The 23,260-nt window shown below is 42.2% G+C and overlaps 1 protein-coding gene and 1 long non-coding RNA gene across 3 annotated transcripts in view; one reads left to right on the top strand and one right to left on the bottom strand.

The window, feature by feature from the left end:
* Positions 1-23,260, bottom strand: part of LOC118558795 (immunoglobulin superfamily member 11-like) — a 112,512-nt gene that overhangs the window by 35,630 nt on the left and 53,622 nt on the right. The gene's annotated exons all lie outside the window — the stretch shown is intronic.
* Positions 2,321-19,285, top strand: LOC110367631. 2 transcript variants are annotated; one of them, XR_004928475.1, is made up of 4 exons: positions 2,321-2,361; positions 2,439-2,603; positions 2,774-2,860; positions 19,217-19,285. It is a non-coding gene; the product is annotated as an uncharacterized LOC110367631 (long non-coding RNA). The 2 variants fall into 2 exon arrangements; XR_004928476.1 differs by lacking the exon at positions 19,217-19,285 and adding an exon at positions 7,843-8,075.

Raw genomic sequence — 23,260 nt, 5'->3', positions numbered from 1 at the left:
TTTAAATAAAGAAGCTACTGCCTCTGCTGTTGGTACCAAATGTGAAATCACAGACCTGATACCGGACCAAAGACCAGACCCTAATTAGGTGTTAACGGAAAGAAGCAAGTGTTAATGGACCTTACACCAGACAAAGACTGGATGGCAGTCTTATGAGAGGTATATGTCATTCATTGTTTATTATTATTATTATTATTATTATTAGTAGTAGTAGTAGTAGTAGTAGTAGTAGTAGTAGTAGTAGTAGTATTAATTTAAGTTTATTAAAACTGACCAGCTTACACTATTTTACTGTATTGTTTTTACAACTATCATAGATATTTATCAAATAAGATCCATTGTTACAACTAAACATGGATCCCTTTGAGGAACATAGGAAAGAGAAAAAGAGTCTGCCTTTACCCAAACAAATACTACTATTGGAATGAGAATGTGGCCTGCCCGTCGGCCATGAAAGGCAAAAAAGCTTAATTTCTCTGTGACACAACACCAGGGAGTTGGTCCACTGGTTCCTCCTTCCCGTAATCAGTGGTAACAAAAGAAGGCAACGTTGAATAAATATGTGTAGGTGTAGGTTAAAATAAGGAAAGTGATTGGGAGAAAGAGGTGAAATGATATGCCAGGCTGAGAGTATGAACAAAAACATGACTACAATAAGCATAAACATAGAAGAAACATCTAAAAAACATGAACATGGCAAAACCCAAATGGCAAAACTATTAACCTAAATGGCAAGACCAATAGAACATAATAAATGACAAGAAAAACATCAATTTTAACCAAGACCATAACACCAGAACACATGACTGATTTATATTGATGCATGCACTGCTTGGGTGGAAAAATCCATGTTTTTTCTAAAGTTTCCGTTGACAATGACCCTTTATACTATAATCCTTTGTGCTACAATCTTTCATGCTTTAGTACCCCACTAGGGGGCATCGCAGCAGGTCCTTGGCCTCTCCTATCTTCCATCCTCCCCTGTACGTCCATATCTAATTTTCTACATCCACGGATCTTCGCTGTGGTCTTTATCTGTTTCTCCTGCCAAACTCCTCCAGTTGTTCAATGTTATTTGTTTTGTAGGAAACTATTACCATCAGATACTTTTAGACATATTTAAAACCAGTGTTGCTGAGTACAAACAATCATTTTACCATTTATCATTATTCTGAACTTGGTTTATCAGTTAAATGTAATTCTTTAATTCAATAATTAATGTGAAAAAGTATGTCTGCTGCTGACAAAATGAGCCTCGTGATGTAGAGGAAGGAGGCGGGCTCAGCTTGGTGTGAGCAGCTAAACTGAAGGATGGTCAGATCATTCAGAGGTACGATGAGAGGCACAGCACTACCACATCTGCTCTGTAAGTAGAAACTTTCCACTCTGGTTGGATCAAAGTCCTGCTGGGTTTAGTATTTCTGGTGGTTTTGGTTTGAATAAAAGTTGAGAAATCGGAGCCCTTGACAAAATAAGCAGGTTTTGAAATGCAGAGATAATCTGTTGGACGTCCATGTTTGTCAGAAGTTTCAGTTCCTGATTAAAATATGTTTATTTTTCTTCAGTTCTGACCTTCTTCCTCTGCTGTACAGTAAGTAAAGGTTGGTAAACTTCTGGTATGTTCAAAATTCGGACAGAAAAAACATTTTAAAAAATTTAAATCTTTTAAAAACTGTCTGATTTGAATATTTAATTGAATTGACTTATTCTCCATTTTATTTATTTTCACAAGATATGAAATTATTAATATTTTATCATTTCAGTTCTCCCAGCTGGTCTGACTGTGAGTCCCAGCAGATCTCAGTTCTTTAAAGGAGAATCTGTGTCTCTGAGCTGTGAGGAGGACAACAGCTCTGCTGGATGGAATGTGACCAGAAACACAACCAGAGGAACCAGGAATGAGTGTAAAGGTCCATGGGGACAACCTGCTGGTTCCTCCTGTATCATGAACTTCCTCACCAAAAGTGACAGTGGAGTTTACTGGTGTGAGTGGAGAGAGGGAGCAGCCAGCAGCAGCATCCAGCTCACTGTCACTGGTAAGATCAGACTGTGGAGTTAGTGTTGATGAAGCTGTGTGGAAATGGAGGAAATGCTGTAGTTTGTCTCTGTGTTGAGGTGGATCAGTGATCCTGCAGAGTCCTGTCCTCCCTGTGATGGAGGGAGATGACGTCACTCTGAGCTGTCACACAAAGACCGCTCCCTCCAACCTCCCAGCTGCTTTCTATAAAGATGGCTCCCTCATCAGGACTGAGCCTGCAGGTCACATGACCCTCCACCATGTGACCAGCTCTGATGAAGGCCTCTACAGGTGTAGCATCAGCGGTCATGGAGAGTCTCCATCCAGCTGGATCTCTGTCTCAGGTCAGCAGGATTTAAACAGATCTTTAACTTTGAGTGTTAATATTAATTATTCACCCTCTAATGATTCTTTCTTTCAGAGAAATCCTCCACATCTTCTCCAACAACCACTCCTTCTCCCACATCAAGCTCTCCAGCCTCATCCCACTTTCTTCCCTATGGACTACTTTCTCTAATATGTGCCATTGTTGTGGTTTTACTGCTGGTTTTAGTCGTGATACATCATGTTAACAGAAAATGTAAAGGTAAGATCAACATTAGTCATGCACATTAATTGTTTTATGTGAGAGTTTCTATGTTTTCGTTTGACATGTATGCAAAAGTTTAATGTTTTCCATCCATAATTCTAATAATGGTTTCATATTATACAAAAAAGATGAATTGGTAAATTAGATCATTGTTTATTTATTTTCAGGTAATCAGGAAGACGGAGAGGAAAGTATCACATACAGCGATGTTAAAATATTACAGCATAGACAACGGACAAACAAACCAAGCCAGGGTAAATTTGTTTGTTTTCTTGTATTCTTGTATTTTTTCCTATTTAATTTTTTTCTAGCACCACATAAGATTTGGCTGAAAGTTTAGTAAATTTTAAATTTTTAGAACACGAGGAGTAACTTAATAATATCTTTATCATAAATAAACTGTTAAGCCATTCATATTAATAGCATCTTAATAAACGTTTTAACCAACAGAAAATTAAGTAATGAAACAATGAACCTGATTCACATTGTTGTTCCTAATAGCTCTAAATGTATGAGACTGTGGGGAAAGTGAGACACTTTATGATTTTTTCATAAAATCCACGCTAACTGCAGACCAGTTCTTGAGCAGGTCTCGGCCTATTTATTTTTCTGGCCCGGTTATCTTTTTTTTTTTCCCCCAGTGTCCTGTCTAGCAATGTGGCAATAGGAATTGATGTCTCAATGCCAGATAGAGCTCGACAGATTTTGCTTTTACAAGTGGAGCGAACAGCTTTCGCCATAGTGCTCTACTTGATTTATGCTTGTAAATAGCTTTATTATGATTCCTGCAGGGAGAATTTCAAATTATATGGACATTACAATGGGAGAGTAAAGGAAGAACAAGAAGTGAAAGAGAAAGAAAATAAAAAAAGAGTAGAGGTGAAAGAAAGAAGAGATAAAAAGGGGGAGAATGATAAAACCTTCTCCGTCTGCTCCGTCACCTGGAAAGAGAGACACAAAAAGAACAGCACAACCAACAGACATAAAGCAACAGATACAATCGAATAACACCTAGATGCCATTGCTAAATCATATATATTATTATGTAAGCTGACATGTGTAATGTGATATTTGAAAAAAGAAAGTGAAAGAACATAAATAAATAAATAAATTATAAGATTACTGTATATAAGTGAACATTTAATACCTGGGACCCAGCACCTGTGGGAGTTTGTGAGAGTGCACTAGTTTAGGTGAAAATTATCCAGAAGGAAATAGCTTGATAGTGGTTGTGGAGAACCAAATGCCCGCCTTCCCCGAGCACAGAGACAGGAGTCAGGGGACCCATAATCCCGGACTCCCATAAGGGCCCCTAAAGCAGGGCGCCCAGGAGGGGCCGACACAGGATATCTGCAACCCCCCCCCCCCCAAGGAAGGAGCAGAGATAACCCCGAGGAAATCCCCCAGCCACCGCAAAGCCGACGCCCTCAAGAGCCACGGAGACGAGCCCGTGGGCTCCGCCGGCAGCTAGCCCCGCTGAAGTGGTCCCGACCATGGGCCCTGGGGGCCAGAGGCCCCAGGGGCGCCCCGCCCCCGCGACTGGGGCCCCGGCTGCGCCCCGGGGGGCCATGCCCCGCGAAGAAGCCGCCGGGAGTGGGCCGGTGCACGCCCGGGAACCCGCCCGGGAACCCGCCCCAAACCCGAAGCCCACCAATGCGCTAGAGGGCCAAGGTGCCTGCCAACGCAGCAGAGGAGGGCAGGACGTGGGGGGATGGGCTCCGCACCTAGCGGAGACTTCAGATGTTTTTGGGAGAGGGAGCGGACCACACCCATACCTGAAGAAGAAAAAAAAAAAAAAAAAGGAAAACTCATTCACACATCCCTTCCTTGTGCCCCACTCACCACACACAGATTTATTTATTTATTTTTTTATTTATTTTTTTTTTCCCCCAGTGTCCTGTCTAGCAATGTGGCAATAAAAATTGATATCTTAATGCCAAATAGAGCTCGACAGATTTTACTTTCACAAGTGGAGCAAACAGCTTTCGCCATAATGCTCCGCTTGATTTGTGCGTGTAAATAGCTTTATTGTGATTCCTGCAGGGAGAATTTCAAATTATATGGACACTACAATGGGAAAGTAGGAGAGTAAAAGAAAAACAAGAAGAGAAAAAAAAGAGAAAGAAGAGGTGAAAGAAAGAAGAGATAAAAGGAAGAGAATGATAAAACTTCCTCTGTCTGCTCCATCACCTGGAAAGAGACACAAAAAGAACAGCACAACCAACAGACATAAAGCAACAGATACAATCGTGTAACACCTTGATACCATTGCTAAATCATATGTATTATTATTTAAGCTGACATGTGTAATGTGATACCTAAAAAAAAAAGTAAAAGAAAGTAAATAAATTATAGCCTTTCTGTATATAAGTGAACATTTAATACCTGGGACCCAGCACCTGTGGGAGATTGTGAGAGTGCACTAGTTTAGGTGAAAATTATCCAGAAGGAAATGATTTGATAGTGATTGTGGAGAACCGAAGACCCACCTTCCCCGAGCACAGAGGCAGGGGTCAGGGGACCCATAACCCCGGACTCCCAAAGGGGCCCCCAAAGCAGTGCGCCCGAGAGGGGCCTTCACAGGAAATCTACAACCCCCCCCTGAGGAAAGAGGAGAGACGACCCCGAGGAAATCCCCCAGCCACCGCAATGCCGACGCCCTCAAGAGCCGCGGGGACGAGCCCGTGGGCTCCGTCGGCAGCCGGCCGCGCTGAAGTGGTCCTGGCCATGGGCCCTGGGGGCCAGAGGCCCCAGGGGCGCCCCGCCCCCGCGGCAGGGGCCCCGGCCGCCCCCCGGGGGGCCAGGCCCCGCGAAGCCACCGCCGGGAATGGGCCGGCGCCCACCCGGGAACCCGCCCCAAACCCGAGGACCGTCAACGCGCCAGAGGGTCAAGGCGCCCGCCAACGCAGCGGAGGAGGGCAGGACGTGGGGGGATGGGCTCCGCACCTAGCGGAGACTTGAGATGATCTTGGGAGAGGGAGCGGACCGAACCCAAACCTGGAAAAAAAAAAAAAAAAAAAAAACACACACAGATTTAAAAAAAAAAAGACGCTGTACACACATTCCCACATAACACTCGCATCCTGGCCCGGTTATCTGATAAAGAGCGCATGAGCAGACCGCGTCATCCCCTTATGGCTCTAACACATGCTTCTAAAGCTGCGATCTAATCCTGTTTACATTAAATAAGCCTGCTCTCGAGCAGGTTTAAGCTGGCGCACATGTTGCTATGACAACAAGTGCAGGAAAAAAACATTTCGTCAAATGATTTTTTTCTAACTATGTTCCAGTATTTAAAAAGGTTTAATTCAAAAAGAAAAGCAGGTGAAAGCCAGGGAACCTCTGCAGGAACAAGAAGTCACACATCTTGGCTGTAGAGGGAGCAGGCTTTACTCACTGCAGCGATGTCTGACAGGTTAGCACTGGATAGTCTAGAATCTGAGAAACAGGCAGGGTTAGGAGACATGGAGGAAGACGTCAGCATAAATCCAGAAGGCAGGCAAAGGTCAGAGGTCGGGGCAATGAAACAGGGTCAATCTCCAGAAATCCTCAGATTGGTACAACTCAGACAAGATGGGCAGGAAAATCCAGGAGACAGAAACAAGGTTGTAACGATAAGATCAGACGAGAACATGGGAGGAAGACTGGCAAGAGGAGAGGATATGTTGCAGCACGGAGACACAGACATAATTATGTAAGTCAGGGATTCCCAAAGTGTGGTGCGGTGCGCGAGCTGCCACTAGGGGGTGCGCGAGCTGAAATCTGTAATGGCGGTTTGACAGTGTTTTTTCACCACACCATAAAGACGTGTAAAAATAATAATTTCCTTTATGGAAACAAAAATCAAAACAGCAAATTTAATAAATAAATAAAATGTATTGACATGAAAATCTGTTTATTTTAAAAACTGTTGTTCTACACTTCATCGTAATATGAATTTATCTTCTTCTACGCATTGTGCTTCAATGCGTAGAAGAAGCAGCTTGTGCCCTCTACTTCATTCATTCTTGCAAATATGCTCAGTTGGCTGAAACCAGGGAATCAGAGGCAAGAGACGAGTGAATTGCAAACCATTGGCAAATGTCTCTCCAACTCTTTCCTCGCTTCACGTCGTGTACGTCAGTAGAGGGACAATTGAATTCGGGCCAAAAGTTTTTACAAACTTAAATTGAGCGACCAGTCTCTCTTTCTTTCGCGCAGCGCCTCCAACCAGCGCTGCTCCTGTTGGGGTGACTCTGAACCTCTACCAGCACTGACGCGCATGACTCGCCCACCCCCGCTGCAGCCTCCGCGATTTATTGACTCTTCACGCACAGAGCTGCAATACGTTTCATTGAGAGTCAGACAGGCGCAGTTCATTTAACAGATGCGGTTTAGCGCATATTCAGACAGGGACAAACCGAGGGTGAGGCTGAGGGGAGCTGAGGTGTGTTGCCCTGGGCGTGTTTACCTGCTGAATGTAGCCGCTGTAAAAGTTTTTTTTCTCTGATTAATAAAATATTTATGGAGCGCTCTGTTATTGTTACTCTGGACTGCAGTTCTTGCACGCGCGCGCGTCATCGGACACAAATCATAGTTTTTCGTGTTTGTAAATTGTGACTTAGATTAAGAAGCTGGTGCACAAAAAAGTGAGAACACACACAGGTAGATCATCAGTTTAATCCCTTGCTTCAGAGACGTTTCAGGTTGTGGAGGTGTGGCCGATCTGAGCGTCTCTTTCTTTCTCTCACTCCAGGCTGAGCCACTGATGCACCTGCAAAAGCCTCAGGATTCTGTTGTGGATGTTGCAACTTTATTGCAGTTTAATTCAAATTATGTTATAATTTTATTCCCACAACTTTTGTTAAGATGGTTGAATTGATGTAACTGCAACAGCAACATAATTTTTTCTTTTTTTGTGGTGGTGGTGGTGGTGGTGGTGGTGGTGGGGGGGGGGGGGGGGGGGGTGCGCCAAGCCGGTTGGGACACTGAAGGGGGTGCGCGGCTGAAAAAGTTTGGGAACCCCTGATGTAAGTAATGAGCGATTAATGTGTAAACTCTAAATATTTCAGTCATTTTAAGTTTCAAACTAGCACATTTTCTCTGAGCTATAGAGGTTTTATTGCAGCTATTAGAACCATCAGTGGGGATCTGTGTTGATTTCCTGCTTGATTCCAGTTTTCCAGTTCCTCTTGTCCTCATGATGTAAATGTGGGCGTGCTTTTAAATGTCTGCTCTTTCCTTTAACTCTCCTCAGACTGCAGCGTAGGTCCAGAGGTTCTGACTTTACGGACCTCGCCCCAGAACGACCTCCAGCAAGTCGGGTTTTCTGAGAGAACCACCACTTCAACGCATCACCAAGAGAAATAAACACCCTGAGGGATTTAAAATGGTTCAGTAAGGTGGAAAACTGGTTGAAACCAGACCTGGGATCTGTCTGTACCAAACAATAAGAAAACCCAGAACCACAGAGATGCTGGATCCAGTGACATGAACAGACATTTTAGGGGCAGATGCTCAAGTGTATTGTATTGAATTACCTAGGTCATTTGGCCTTATGAATGGATTTAAATGAAATATTTAACAGACTGGTCAACTGTATTAGCAATAAAAATGCATGAGTCAAATAGAAATCATCAGAGACCATTATAACAATTACAATAACTACAACTGCGAGATATTGACGGACAGAATTATAAAAATGTTACACGTCACATGAGTAGGCTTTTAAATACAGAAATATTACCTTGGGACACAGACACTGCACAATAAAGGTAGAAAAAATATTTCAGGGGGACACTTTATGTCCAGAAGGCAGATACTCTAGCACCACCTAGTGCCTATATGTGCCCAATTACCCTGGCTGGAATATTTTTGGTGACTGCTTTATTTATGTGGATCTGTTTTATTCTGATAATACAACAGATTTACTGTTTTATTTCACAATAAAGTGTTATAACTAATGTTCTGTATTGTCAACCAAGTCTCACTGAAAAACGTGTAATATACATGTTGGTCCACAGGGGGAAAGACAGTGTTGTCACAATTTGGCTCTTTAATATGTTTCATTGCTATCTAAATCTAACGGATCTTTAGTGCCCATCAGATCCCTTGTTCGTACTATTACAAAGCAAAAGATTGCATAAAACATTGATCTTGGTGAGTCTCTTAAATGTTTAATTATTTATTATAGAAATGATTCAAGTCAAAATATTAATCAAATAATTCAACATCACAGTACAACTGTCCCAACAGAAATTAAAACCCAAACATGTGGGTTGGTGGAATGGAAAAGTTAAAAAAAATAAAGCAAGAATAATATTACAAAATGTAAATAAGTCAAGGATGCAACCAAATCCTTTCATCCATCACCAAAGCAAATGGCAAATAATGGACATCACGCATAAAGTAGCTGGTTCTGGATTTTCTAAAAACACGTTACCAAATGGTTGATTTATCCATTTATAATAAAGGTAGAGACACAAAACTAATGTAGTTAGAAAATACTTTATTTTTTAAAGTACAGTGATTGGATCACTTATACATACAGTAGGCTTAATTGTTATATCCCTTATTGACTTATTCTTATGTTGGCATAGTACAACCACTTTATTTGTATAGAAATTCTAGATGGACAGCAAAACTTTTTTATGTGTGGATGGGGTTATGGTGGCCACGATATATTGCCAACAAACCAAACAAGTGGGGCTTTAGACTGTTTTGCCCTGCAAGTTCCTCTGGCATCAGTCATGACCTATTGCTTTACCAAGGTGCATCAACGTTCTTCAGTGTTCCCCTCAGTGATTTGATTTCAGGTCTTCTGAAGGAGTGGTTGCTGTGAAATAGTTTGACAATAAATGTATCCACATTCTAAACAATGCATCTGGGATCATGCCTGTTGGAAGTGTTAAACGATAGAGTTAATACAACCCCACAAAGATTGATGTTCCATGCCCATCAATCATTAATGCCTACAATCAACCGATCACTCGGACATGCTAGTACACATGTACAAGACCCCAGCAAAATCAAGGTGATGGTATTTTCCACTGTTTGGCTACATTCTTGACCTGTGTATCTCAAATTACTGGCTCATTCACAAGAGGGACTGTGCCCTACTGAATGAGAAACCGCTGTGTGTCAAAAGGTTTTGTCTGGCAGTTGCTCACAGTTTGATGCAGGTCAACAAGCCAGCACCAAAGGTTGGAAGACCACCATCTTCTTCTCAACCACAAATGTTGCATCAGAAGAAACGTTACACCCCAAGACTCGGCCCCAGCCAGATGTGCGTTATGAAACTTTGGACACTTGCCACTTCACTGTGACAAATGAGTCCAGTGTAACCTCTGTCCAAAAGGAGTGTCAAGGTGGAAGTGTCAGAAGTGCAACGTTTTCTTGTGCCTGAATGCCCACCAGCAGTGCTTTGTTGCATATCACCAGAAATAAGGGTGATCCAATACCTCAAAACTGCAGTTACATTTGGTTCTAATGCATTACAACTCTTTTTTGACTATTCTCCCTACTCTGTTACTAGAATAAAAAAGATTAAAAGAGTTTTAATAATTTTTTTCTTGAGTAATTTTATGCAAAGTTTTACCATAAATGGAATTCTCCACCGTTTGGTAGAGGCTTGTATTTTAGAAATTATGGAGGTATTTGAAAAAAAAAAATTTCTATACTTTGTTATTGATGTTCTAAAGGAATACAAAATACAAAGAAACATCTTTTTCCATTGCAGTTTTCTTGGTGTGGACCTTAAAGGGTTAAAGTACTTTGATACAAAATTATCAGATTAATTAGATCAGTAAATTAATCAGATCAATTAAATATCTCTTTGGTCTCGTTATCTTCCTTATGGCCCATAGGAGTTGATTTCCCTTAGTGGTTATGTTTGGAGTTTTCCTGGTGCTGTTGATCCACAGTCCATTGTCCATAGCCCAATAATCAATCAATCAATCAAATTTTATTGTCAATTACAATTTGCATTGCAATCGAAAAGTCAGTTCCAGTACAACCGTCCATCACATACACTTAAACAAACATTTGGGGGGAACGATTGACTGAGGCCTTGCGTTGCCAAGGAACACAGCCAGTCAGCCGCTGCTAGCAGATAGCGCAGCCGTCAAGGCCGCATTCCTCCAAACAGCCCCGAACCCCGTCTACACGGAGTTCACGAGGCGCTGCCCTTGAATCTGTCGAAGGAAGAACAACAACATGGGGGAAAGAGGGGGGAGGAAAAAAAGAGACAGATGTTTGCCTATTTATCCTCTCACCAATAAAGAGACAAACAACCGACACAAAAAACCCTCATAGCACGAAAAGACCAAATAACACTAGACAACATGTTTGCAGAAGGTAAACATTTGAGACCTGTCGCGTGTGTGTAATTCATCAGTTTTATGAGTATCAGTTATGCGTGTGTGTGTATGGGTGAAAGTGTTTTATCTCCGTGAACACTCTCCAGAGGCCATTGTCCTTGATGTTATCAGCCGGCCCACAGTTCAGAAAGCATCCAGGTGTCAGCGGGGGAGGGGGGTAGCCGGGGGCTGTTCTGAGCACTCTCCGCCATAACAATCCAGGAGTAGATAGGGAGGGAATCCAAATATGTTATTTGTTATGAGACAAGCTGCACTGCCTTTCCTGTCAGCTTTTAAGTCTTTTGCTGGCTCCACATAAATCCAATTTTCCAAATTATTGGGCTTTTTCGCGCTTCACTCCCAGATTTTATCCCATCTTCCCTTGAGTTCAACCACCAAAGTCAGTCTGCGTTCCAGCACAGCCAGCTTTTCAGCTTCGCTCCATTCACCTGCCAGGTTTGTCCGTTCACAGCCAGAGTGAGCGCGTCATGCAGCCGGCAGCCTGATCAACGCCAAATGGCTCCGACATCCGCTGTATTTGCCGATACTTCAAAAATCCACAAAAACCAATAAGTAGAGATCCCAGTATCCTTAATCCAAATGTGAAAGTTTCAAACGTCCAGGAATGACAAAGTCGAAAGACACACCGTTTTCCTCCAGGAATTTAGGGTGTATCTCACAAAATAAGTCAAATCAGGACCGGACGGGTCCCCCTTTGATTGCCTACCCGTCGAAAAAATGTATCAATAGTATTGAGAGACCAGCTTACCAGATCCATGGTTTTCAGAGTTCGGTTGATATGAAGAAAGTGCTCAGAAGACAAGACATAGCAAAGCAGGAGGGGGGGGGGGGGTAAAAGCTGCAGAGAGAGAAAAGACACGACCGACCTTGAAGAGAGACAGAACAGAAGTCATCCCTTTAAAATGACTCCACATAACACAAAACAGAGGACAATTATTGTTTTTTATGAAGATCATAATTTACTCATCTGGCTGTAAAAATGCTTGGAGAAAAGCATTTCACAGTTTACAGTTCATAGCATCATTTATTCTGAATACCCATAGTTGACCTTTATTTCTCTTTTAATAGTTTTGATTTCAGTGCCCACTCCCAATTAAGAGCATAACTATGTTTATCATGAACATTGTTCAATCTGAAAAACTCACAGAGAAAGAAATGGCAATTAGAAGGATTTTATTGATACAATATTTTAAGTCTTTGGCGCTCAGACCTCGGCAGGAACACTAATGCTGAATTATACTTTAATATGCATAAGTAGATGTATGAGAACAGGGATGTTCCCCCCCAGGTCTGAAACTGGTGGTGGAGTGGAGATAGAAGAAGTTTGTTCAGTCCATATGATGATCTGTTTAAGATAGATGTCCAACTTGATAAACACAGGTTTGCATGAACTGTCCATGATGAGCAAGCTTGAAGCGACTGTGGAGAGGAAAAACTCCCCTTTGGGAAGAAACCTCTGGCAGAACCGGGCCCAACATGGTGGTCCTCTGCCGGACCAATAACAGGCGATAGGGAGTGATGAAGACTGAAGGGAGAAAACACTCTGATGGGTTGAGGATGGAGGAACGTCTTGGAAGCTAGATGAACTCAGCTACGATGGTGGAGAAGGGGTTGGGGGTGGGTTGAATCGGACATCTGATTCAAAATCCAACATGCAATCCGTTTGCGCTTGCTGGTTAGCAGGCTGAGACATGGATTTGAAGTTGCTTTTAAGATGAGCGAGGGATGCTGATTGGCTTCATGGAGGTGCGGTTCGTAGCTGATTGGCTCACATCAGAGGCGGATCGGACTCTGATTGAATGGAGGCAGGCGATGAGTTTCTTCAATTGAACTTGCGCCTTCAGCTTCATTTTACTCTGATTTATTTTCAGTTTAAATTTTAAGCTTTGTATTTACAAGTCTTTTATTTTTCAGTTTTTTTAGTCTGGGGTGCTAAAAATAAAGTTCTTCAATTTATAAATTTTAAAATTGCTCCTAACTTTACTGTGAAATATTTTGCTGTCCTAAACCAGATACCCAGAAAGTAAATAATGTTTGGTATACTTCAGATCAGAAGTTACCACCCTCACCCTCTCCCTCCGTCCAACAGTAGAGACCCCAGGTCCATGTCTGTAAAGTCCAGCAGTCAAGTCAAGCAATAGGACCTAGACCACCAGGGGGCCCCATTAGGTAGCGCTTGTTTGTATTTCCGGGGTTTGAATTCAGGGGCAACATCTTGTTGATGAAAAATTTCAAGGGAGGAGGTATGATCCTATCAGATATGCCTTGATAAAGAAGAGATCCAGTGTATAACATAATACAAGAAGACCACCTCTCATAGTTGACCATAAGGATCCGCAGTAACATTTAGCAGAACCTTTAAGGCAGTTTGCTTGTTTGTGCTTGATTGACCACAACTCAGGCAGAGGAGCAGCTCAGCCCACACAGCCAGAATGTAAAAATGGAGGAAGGAGGGAGCAACCACAGTATTTATCAACCATCCATATCTTCTCATTTTCTACAACAATAAACCTTCTCTGAGGACTTTATCTGTTCCTCCTGCCAAACTCCTCCAGTTTAAGATGCGTTGTTCAACGTTACTCTCGTCATGTAGAAAATTGTTACCATCACATATTACAACATATTTAACCCTATTGTTGCTGAGTAGAAACAAGCATTTTGTTACTTATCATTATTCTGAACTTAGTTTGTCAGTTGAATATAATTCTTTAATGGTGTAGAAAGTATCTCTGCTCTTTACAAAATGAGCTCCATGATGTAGAGGAAGGAGGCGGGCTCAGCTTGGTGTGAGCAGCTAAAGTGAAGGATGGTCAGATCATTCAGAGGTACGATGAGAGGCACAGCTCTACCACATCTGCTCTGTAAGTAGAAACCTTTCCAGCCTGGTTGGATCAAAGTCCTGCTGGGTTTAGTATTTCTGGTGGTTTAGTTTAGAATAAAAGTTGAGAAATCAGAATATTCAAGAAAAGAAGCAGGTTTTAAAATGTAGAGATAATCTGTTTGACTTCCATGTTTGTCAGAAGTTATACCGTTTCAGTTTGTGATCGGAATATATACATTTTTCTTCAGTTCTGACCTTCTTGCTCTGCTCTACAATAATTAAAGGTTGGTAAATTTCTGTTATATTAAAAATCTTTTAACATTTGGAAATTTAAAAAGTGTTTCAGAAAAGTAAACTTTAAAAACTGTCTGACATGAATAATTGATTAAAATGCCTAAATCTCAGTTTTACAGACTTTACAATAATAAAAGGTTGGTATAGTACAGTTCTGTTGTATTAAATCATTTTAGATTTGAACATTTGAACATTTCTAATTTGAATAATAATTTTTTCACTTTTAGTAATTTTCACAACAACTGAAATCATTAATATTTTATCATTTCAGTCCTCCCAGCTGTTCTGACTGTGAGTCCCAGCAGATCTCAGTTCTTTAAAGGAGACTCTGTGTCTCTGAGCTGTGAGGAGGACAACAGCTCTGCTGGATGGACTGTGAGGAGGAACACAACCAGAGGGACCAGGAATGAGTGTAAAGGATGGGGAGAACCTGCTGGTTCCTCCTGTATCATGAACTACCTCACCCAAAGTGACAGTGGAGTTTACTGGTGTGAATCCAGAGAGGGAGCAGCCAGCAGCAGCAGCATCCAGCTCACTGTCACTGGTAAGATCAGACTGTGGAGTTAGTGTTGATGAAGCTGTGTGGAAATGGATGAAATGCTGTAGTTTGTCTCTGTGTTGAGGTGGATCAGTGATCCTGCAGAGTCCTGTCCTCCCTGTGATGGAGGGAGATGACGTCACTCTGAGCTGTCACACAAAGACCGCTCCCTCCAACCTCCCAGTTGCTTTCTATAAAGATGGCTCCCTCATCAGGACTGAGCCTGCAGGTCACATGACCCTCCACCATGTGACCAGCTCTGATGAAGGCCTCTACAGGTGTAGCATCAGCGATCATGGAGAGTCTCCATCCAGCAGGATCTCTGTCTCAGGTCAGGAGGATTTAAACAGATCTTTAACTTTGAGTGTTAAAATCAATCATTGATCCTCTAATAATTCTTTATTTTAGAGAAATCCTCAACATGTTCTCCAACAACCACTCCTTCTCCCACATCAGGCTCTCCACCCTCATCCCACTATCTTCCCTATGGACTCCTCTCTCTATCTTGTGCCATTGTTGGTGTTTTAATGCTGGTTTTAGTCGTGATACATCATTCTGACAGCAAATCTAAAGGTGAGATCAACATCTGTCATAATATCAATTATTTTAGATGAAAGTTTTTATGTTTTCGCATCACTTATTTAAGCAAAAGTTTCATGTTTTCAATTAATAATGTTTTCATATAAGCTTTTACCACAATCCTCCCCCTCAGTTCAGCAGACAAAAACTTGGCTCAAGGGCTTCCTTTCAATAGATTCCGACAAGTGAGCAGGCCTCCTATACATGAAACCCAGAATCATGTTGTCTGCAGGTCATTTAGCACCATGTTCTCCACAAATGTGATGTGCATAATTGTAGAGAGCTGACCATCATCAGTTATATGCAAGGCTTGTCACCAACAGAAGTGACGCAGCGCTTCATTACCTCTAGGCAGGATGCTGACTCAGAGGCGTTTGGTCATAATCCCACAGATGGTAGCTTCATCTCATTGGCTCCTTGGCCAAGCAAATCTAATTATTTCTCAAGCTGCAATCCCTCTCGTACTGAGCAGGAGAACTATTGCAAGAACACATTATCAGTAGGCTAAAACTTACCTGTTTCATGATGGTCCAAACTCTGCTGAAGTTCCCTACGAGTAGTTTAGCAACTTTCAATGATAGAGAGAGCTGACATCATAGAATCTAAAAGCAATATTACCATTTACATTTGGCCAATACAAGCTAGTTATCCCTGTGGTAACTTGTCTTACACCTCCTGCTTTAAACCCTAAAAGTCAGAAGGACCATAAGGTGTCATGAATTCAGAGACAGAGGACCCAGTATTCAGGTCGGACAAGCAGATGAGTGAAAAAACAGGTTTAATGGAGGCGATCTTGACAATACAGGAAAAGGCAGGCTCAATGGTCAGTATGGCAGTCCAAAAATCGGTACACGAAAAGCAGTCCAAAAACAGGCAGGAGTACAGACAGGGATAAGGCAAGCTCAGATAATCCTAAGGCAGATTCGGGTCGGTAAAACGGGTAAGCAGTCAGACAGGGCAGGAAAATCAGGTTCAGGATACAGGCTGGCTCAGATGTCAAAAAAGATGCAATTGGGTAATGTCGACAGAAAGACACAAAGGGACTGCTGGACAAAACTCACCAAGGGCTCGTAAAGACAATGATCTGGCAGAGTGCAGGAGACAGAGGCAGATATAAGTAGGGGAGTGAGCAGGTGAACAGAGTGAAACTAATTACAAGAATGGGTGGAGCTGATCAAGGGGGGACAAAATGGCTGGAAGTAAACTGAAGCTGATTGGATAGTGACTGGTGAAGGGGAGTGACAGGAAGACAAAAGAATGCTGGCAGGTGAACTGAATAAAGGCTGGTGACAGAACTGATCAGAGCAGGCCAGAAGAAACTGATAATATAAAACAAAGTACAAAATCAAACCACATTAAAACTCAAACTATTCCATTAACCAAAAATACATAACCTAAACCTAAGACAGAATTGATTACATGGAGAGAATTACTAAACCAAAACAGAAATTAAACTAGACTAATCCAGAACCAAAATCAACATAAAGACCAAACAGAACATAAGCAAATAATAAAAACCAGAGCTAATACTAAGACAGGAGAGTGAACTAATTAAAAAGACCAACAAAAACTATAACAAAACCCAAATCATGACATAAGGACTTGCTTTCAAGTGTCTTGGCCAAGGACACAACGACTGAGAAAGTCGGAGCCGAGGATCAAACTGGCAACACGGCAATTGCAGGAACAAACTCCATAACTCCTGTGCAACTGTCGTCCATTATGTAGGTTTTGTATGAATAAAGCTTCATTCAAACTCTCACAAAAAGACTTTTACTGCAATGACATACTGACATAATCTCACACACAGAAACAAAAAGCATCCAATAATTTCAGGAAGTCATTTAGTGAGGATATACATGGATGGATGCATCTATCTATCTATCTATCTATCTATCTATCTATCTATCTATCTATCTATCTATCTATCTATCTATCTATCTATCTATCTATCTATCTATCTATCTATCTATCTATCTATCTATCTATCTATCTATCTATCTATCTATCTATCTATCTCAATAGGAAGCCACATCATCTGGTGAAAATGATCACCCCATAGATTGGTGTAATGTTTTGTGTATCTGTATAATTTTAAAAGGACCCCAGGAAGAGTAGCTGTCAAATTACTGACAGCTAATGGGGATCCAAATAAATAAACAATAATGTAGTGTTAACACATACATCCAAATACTGTTTAAGGTTTAACAGACTTGTTATAACATATTTATGATGGATTATGATTTCTTTGTTAATTTTAAGTCCTCATTACAAAGACATTTTTGTCCCTGTTAATGTCAAGTTGTCATAGCAAGGACATTCTAAACAATGTCAACTTTGTAACTGTCATAATTTACCAAATGACACTTAATGACAACAGTTATAATCATTCATAAAGACTCCTTCATGTTCACTACAGGTGTTATGTCATGTTTGTTACAGTGTAATATCAGTCTGATGCACTGCCCTTCAAAAAAAGTGTAATCCAATTTTAGATGAAATCTTTTATCGCTTTGTAAATGTAACATTTGCAAAAGTTTTCTTGTTTTTAATCGATAATTCTAGTAATGTTTTTTGTTATATTCTATAAAAAGATAAATTGGTGAATTTGATCAATGTTTGCTAATTTCTAGGTAACCAGGAAGGAGAAGAGGAAGCTATAACTTACAGTACGGTGATATATCACAGCATAGACAGTGGAACAACAACAAAAAACAAGGTGAGTTTGTTTCTTTTCTCGTTGCTCCCCTTGTGCTGCAGTCTGTGGTTTTTCTGCTAACTGACTCTAACAGACTCTCCAGCCGTCCAGTTTCCTGTTTCTAGGTGTTAGCTATAGACTCTCATGCCCACACTGTAAACTGAGTTCATTGCAGTATTGGTCTATAGAGGGTCTTTAGCAGTTTAGTGGAACTTTTCAGGAAGAAGAATCGTTATTGGGCCGTGTTCACCAGGTGGGAGGTGTTCATAGTCGATTAGAGGGCCAAGGAGATGTGAATGCCCAATAACTTGTTCTCCTCACACTCCACCTCCTCCCCCTGTATCTAGAGAGCAGCATGTTCAGTCCTCTTGGACCTCCTGTAGTCTATTATTACCCCCTTGGTGTTACTGGTGTTCAGGATCAGATTGTTCCTGGAGCACCACTGTGTGAGATTACTGATCTCCTCCCTGGAGTGGGACTCGTCATTGTTGGAGATGAGACCCACTACAGTGGTGTCATCCGTAAACTTCACCACTGTGTTTGTGGGATGGATGGCAAAACAATTGTGGGTGAAAAGGGAGAAGAAAGCAGGGCTGAGGACACAAGCCTGTTGTGTTCCAGTTTTGAGGATCTCAAGAGCTGGTTATAGGCCATGGAGAACTGAGCAGTAAATGAAGAGTTAAAAGTCTGTCACCATCGAACATAGGCTCAAGGTTTAATTAAAAGTTGTTTAAAAGCTACATCAAAAACAACAAACATATGTTCTGAAACTCCAGAATCACAGATTTTCACATTAGACACAGGCAGACCGTATGACAGAACCAGATCCAGTGTGTCCAGGGGCGTGTGTGGAGCCAGTTACAGACTGATCCAGGTCAAAAGAGTCAATTAGGCTTAAAAAGTCCTTTACCCGCAGTTTACCAGGACAACACACATAAATGTTAAAACATCCAACAATAAGGACATCATGGTAGCTGGGCATAATCCCAGTCAGAAAGCATGAGAAGTAATTTATGAAGTTCTTATTGTAGTTTGGGGAACGCAGATGATGGCACAGAAAATAAGACTAGAACCATAATTATTTCAACAATGATACGATAACTATACCTCTGAAAATAGATTAGATTAGATTCAACTTTATTGTCATTACACAGGTACAGGTACAAGGCAACGAAATGCAGTAGGGTATTTTTCCAAGGAGTATTTTTTATTCTTTTTATACAATCTTGTCACTGCTTCTGACACTTATCTTAATTTTTGTGATGAAATTGTCCATTGTTATTAATGTTGGTTCAGTATTATGTTTGCTTTTTTTCTTTTTAGAATGTCCACCAGAACCAGAAGTCGTCTATTCTTCACTGAGGTAGTCCTCCAGTTCCAGCAGAAACCTCCAGCTGTGGGCTCCATTAGAGCCTGCAACTGAAGATCTATTTCTGGTGTAAATGTGGGTTTGTTTCTATAGATGAGATTATCAAGATGCAAACAAATGTCTCATGAGTGTATTTCATTGTTTCCCTGTCAGCGTGCTGTCTGATCTTCTCAGCAGTACCACTATAACCTCTGCAGCTTCAACATGTTCTCACCTGCGGTTCTTTAGCTTGTTTCTGACAGACCCGTTGTTCCTGTTTGTTTGTGGCTGACTGATGGAAACTTTTCTTCAGGGCAGCTCGCATTTCAAATAAAACCAAAACCGCAGTTTCAAACCTATTAAAAGCTGCAGAGAAACCTGTCAGTGTTAAACCAAACCTTAGCTTGTTTTTAAGGTTTTCATCTAGAAATGTCAAAATAAAAATAAAATACAAACTCCTCACCTGACTCTCACCAGATGGATTTTTCGTTCTGCCATGCTCCACACGGCTCCACTCATCCATCTGGACTCGCTGCCATTGAGAGGGATTTCAATACCGCATAAAATGGACCATCCAATCAGGATCGCCAAGCGGGATCTTTATTGATGTGAGACGTATCAGAGAAGTAACTGTTTGGATTCAGACAGCAATGGCGGCTCCAGAGAGGAAGCAAAGTTGACCAGACGTCCCCAATTTCTGGGAACAGTTCCAGTTTTGGATGACCTGTCTCCGGCAATAGCTGTCCCCAGAAATGTCCCCATAAATGTCCCTGATTACAGTGTACTTGGATGGTGTAAAAAAGTTTACAGCAGCAAGAGGTATAGAAACACTTAGAAAACTTTATTTGTCATTTTGTATGCACAGAGTGCGTACAGAACGAAATTTCATTTGCATACAGCTTGAAAATTACAGTAAATTGCAGTAGATTACAGGATAAAGTAAATTACAGGATAAAATTACAGGATAAAGTGCAGCAGTGATTTAACAGTAAAAGAATTGAAATGTAAACAATGCAGGAGAAAGAGACAGTGTGCGATCACAGTGTAGAGGTAAATATTTTTTAAAAACCATTTGTATGTGCAGAAATAATTTGTGCATGAATGCATTTTAGAAACTGAGAGTTCGGCAGCATAGATAAGGATGCAATGATGCAAATGTGCAAATATGCGAATGTGGTACAGAGTCCAGTTATAGCTTTAGCAGTTCAACAGTCTGATGGCGACAAGGAAAAAGCTTTTGCAGAACCTGGTGGACCTGCAGCGAATGCTGCGAAACCTCTTTCCAGAGGGTAGCAGGGAGAACAGTCCATGGTGGGGGTGTGAGGGGTCTCTGATGATGTTACGGGCTCGGGACACACACAGCGCTAGGATGAAATGTCCTTAATGGAGGGAAGAGGAGCCCCGATGATCCCTTCTGCTGTCCTCACCACTCTCCTCACATTCTTCCAGTCGGAGGCGCTGCAGTCTCCACACCACACAGAGAGACAGCTGGTCAGAATGCTCTCTATGGTGATTCTGTAGAAGGTCGTGAGGATGGCGGGAGGGAAGTGGGCTCTCCTCATTCTCTGCAGGAAGTACAGTCGCTTCTGTGCCCTCTTCACCAGTGATGTGGTGTTCACAGACCAGGTGAGGTTGTCCGTGATGTGCACCCCCAGAAACTTGGTGCTGCTGACCACCTCCACAGCTGAGCTGTTGATGAGCAGTGGAGCGTGGTGAGGCCAGTTCTTCCTGAAGTCGACGATGATCTCCTTCGTCTTCTCCACATTCAGGATCAGGCTGTTTTCTCTGCACCAGCCCACCAGCTGCTCCACCTCCTCTCTGTAGTCCTGGTCGTTGTCATCCCTGATCAGGCCCACCACTGTTGTGTCATCAGCAAACTTCACGGTGTGATTGGTGGTGAACCTGGGAGCGCAGTCGTGAGTCATCAGGGTGAACAGCAGGGGGCTCAGGACGCAGCCCTGAGGGGAGCCCGTGCTGAGGGTGATGACATCCGAGGTGTTCTGTCCGACCCGGACTGGCTGAGGTCTGTTGGTGAGGAAGTCTAGCAGCCAGTTGTGAAGAGGTGTGCTGAAGCCCAAATGTTCCAGTTTTCCCACCAGATGCTGAGGGATGATGGTGTTGAACGCTGAACTGAAGTCCAGGAACAGCATCCGCACGTGCGCGTTCTTCTCCTCCAGGTGTGCCAGGCTCAGATGAAGAGCAGAGGAGATGGCGTCCTCGGTGGAGCGGTTCCGCCGGTAGGCAAACTGGAACAGGTTGAGTGTAGATGGGAGACTGGAGACGATGTGTTCCTTTACCAGCCTTTCAAAGCACTTCATCATGATGGGAGTCAGTGCAACAGGCCGGTAGTCATTGAAACAGGTGACTTGAGGTTTCTTCGGCACCGGAATGATGGAGGCAGACTTAAAGCATGCTGGCACTATGGCTTGGTCCAGCGAGGTGTTAAAAATGTCTGTGAGGACACCAGCTAGCTGACCTGCGCACTCCTTGAGCACCCACCCAGGTATGTTGTCGGGGCCTGGGGCCTTCCGCGGGTTGACTCTCCTCAAAGTCTTCCACATGTCAGCAGTGTCAAGGCGGAGGACCTCCTCTTCCCGATGTGGGACAACCTTCACTGCTGGAGTGCTGTTTAGTGCCTCAAACCTCCCAAAGAAGTTGTTTAGTCCGTTAAGAAAGTCAGCATCAACTTCACCCACCTGGGGGGAGGGCGTGTTGTATTCTGTTATTGCCCGTATGTCTTTCCACATGCTTCTGGTGTTGCTGGCATCATGGAAAAGCTCCTGGACTGTGTGGTTCCGCTTCGCTAGCCTGATGGCACGGTTCAAGTTGGCTCTCGCTGTCCTCAGTGCCTCCTTGTCACCAGACTTGAAGTTCCGAGCTTTTAGCGCTTGACGGACCTCCACAGTAAACCAGGGTCGTTGGTTGGCTCCGGTGAAGAGCCAACCAACGCTGATAAAACAGTATTTACCACTGTTTTATCAGGGTTGTCCAATCTACCGAATATTAACACCAGATGATGGCTTTGAAAGCTTTTGTTAGTGGAATCTATGGTTTCAGTTTTGATGTCAGTGGTTGAAATATCATGCTGGTAAATATGACAGACAAGTGGTTCATCCAATCATATGCAATGATTTTTGATAAGGCCCCTCCTTCTGAAATAGATCTCCAATGGAGCAATCCCTGATAGATGTGTGGAGCTCTGTTGAACGAAATCGATCTGGTGAGAGTCAGGTTAACAAACTGCAGATAATGTTGCATAATCCTATTTCGTGTTTTGTATATTCATAACATAAATATAGTATATGTGATTTAGTTTATATCTATAGTTTATAGCTGTGAGATTATATCTATCATCATTTTTATGTGTAATTTACATCAGCTTCCTGAAGCACAGATGTTCTAGTAGTAAATGTTTCTTATTTAAAAAGTAATAATACATTGACTTTCAAGTGAAGCTCAGACCCTTGAAAAATATATTTTTTTTCATTTTAATGTTTTTTCGTGTTTCAGAATTGCACGCAGTGGTTACACAACAATATTGAATAAAATGGCTTTAAAATGGTTCTAAAAATAAAATCTGAAAACTGTGGCATGCCTTTGTGTTCAGTCCCTTTACTCTGATACCTGAAGTAAAATCCAGTAACAAACATCGACATTTTACTTAGACTTAGACAACTTTATTTGTCTAAGTCACAAAATTTAGACAATGCAAAAGAAGTCACAGTGTACAGGTGAGTATTTTTAAAACCATTTGTATGTGCAGAATTGATTATGCAAAGGGCATTTGTGCAAGAATACAGCTTGTAAATTACAGTAAATTTAAATTGCAGTGTAAGGTGCAGCAGTGATTTAAAAGTAAACAGTTTAAGTGAAAACAATACAGGTGAGTCCGTCCGTCCGTCTTCTTCCGCTTATCCGGGGTCGGGTCGCGGGGGTAGCAGCTTCAGTAGGGAGGCCCAGACGTCCCTCTCCTCAGCCACTTGGGCCAGCTCCTCAGGAGGAATCCCAAGGCGTTCAGG

Source organism: Fundulus heteroclitus, unplaced genomic scaffold (genome assembly GCF_011125445.2).
Source record: "Fundulus heteroclitus isolate FHET01 unplaced genomic scaffold, MU-UCD_Fhet_4.1 scaffold_158, whole genome shotgun sequence".
NCBI lineage: Eukaryota > Metazoa > Chordata > Actinopteri > Cyprinodontiformes > Fundulidae > Fundulus > Fundulus heteroclitus.
This window is presented reverse-complemented; position numbering and strand designations above follow the sequence as displayed.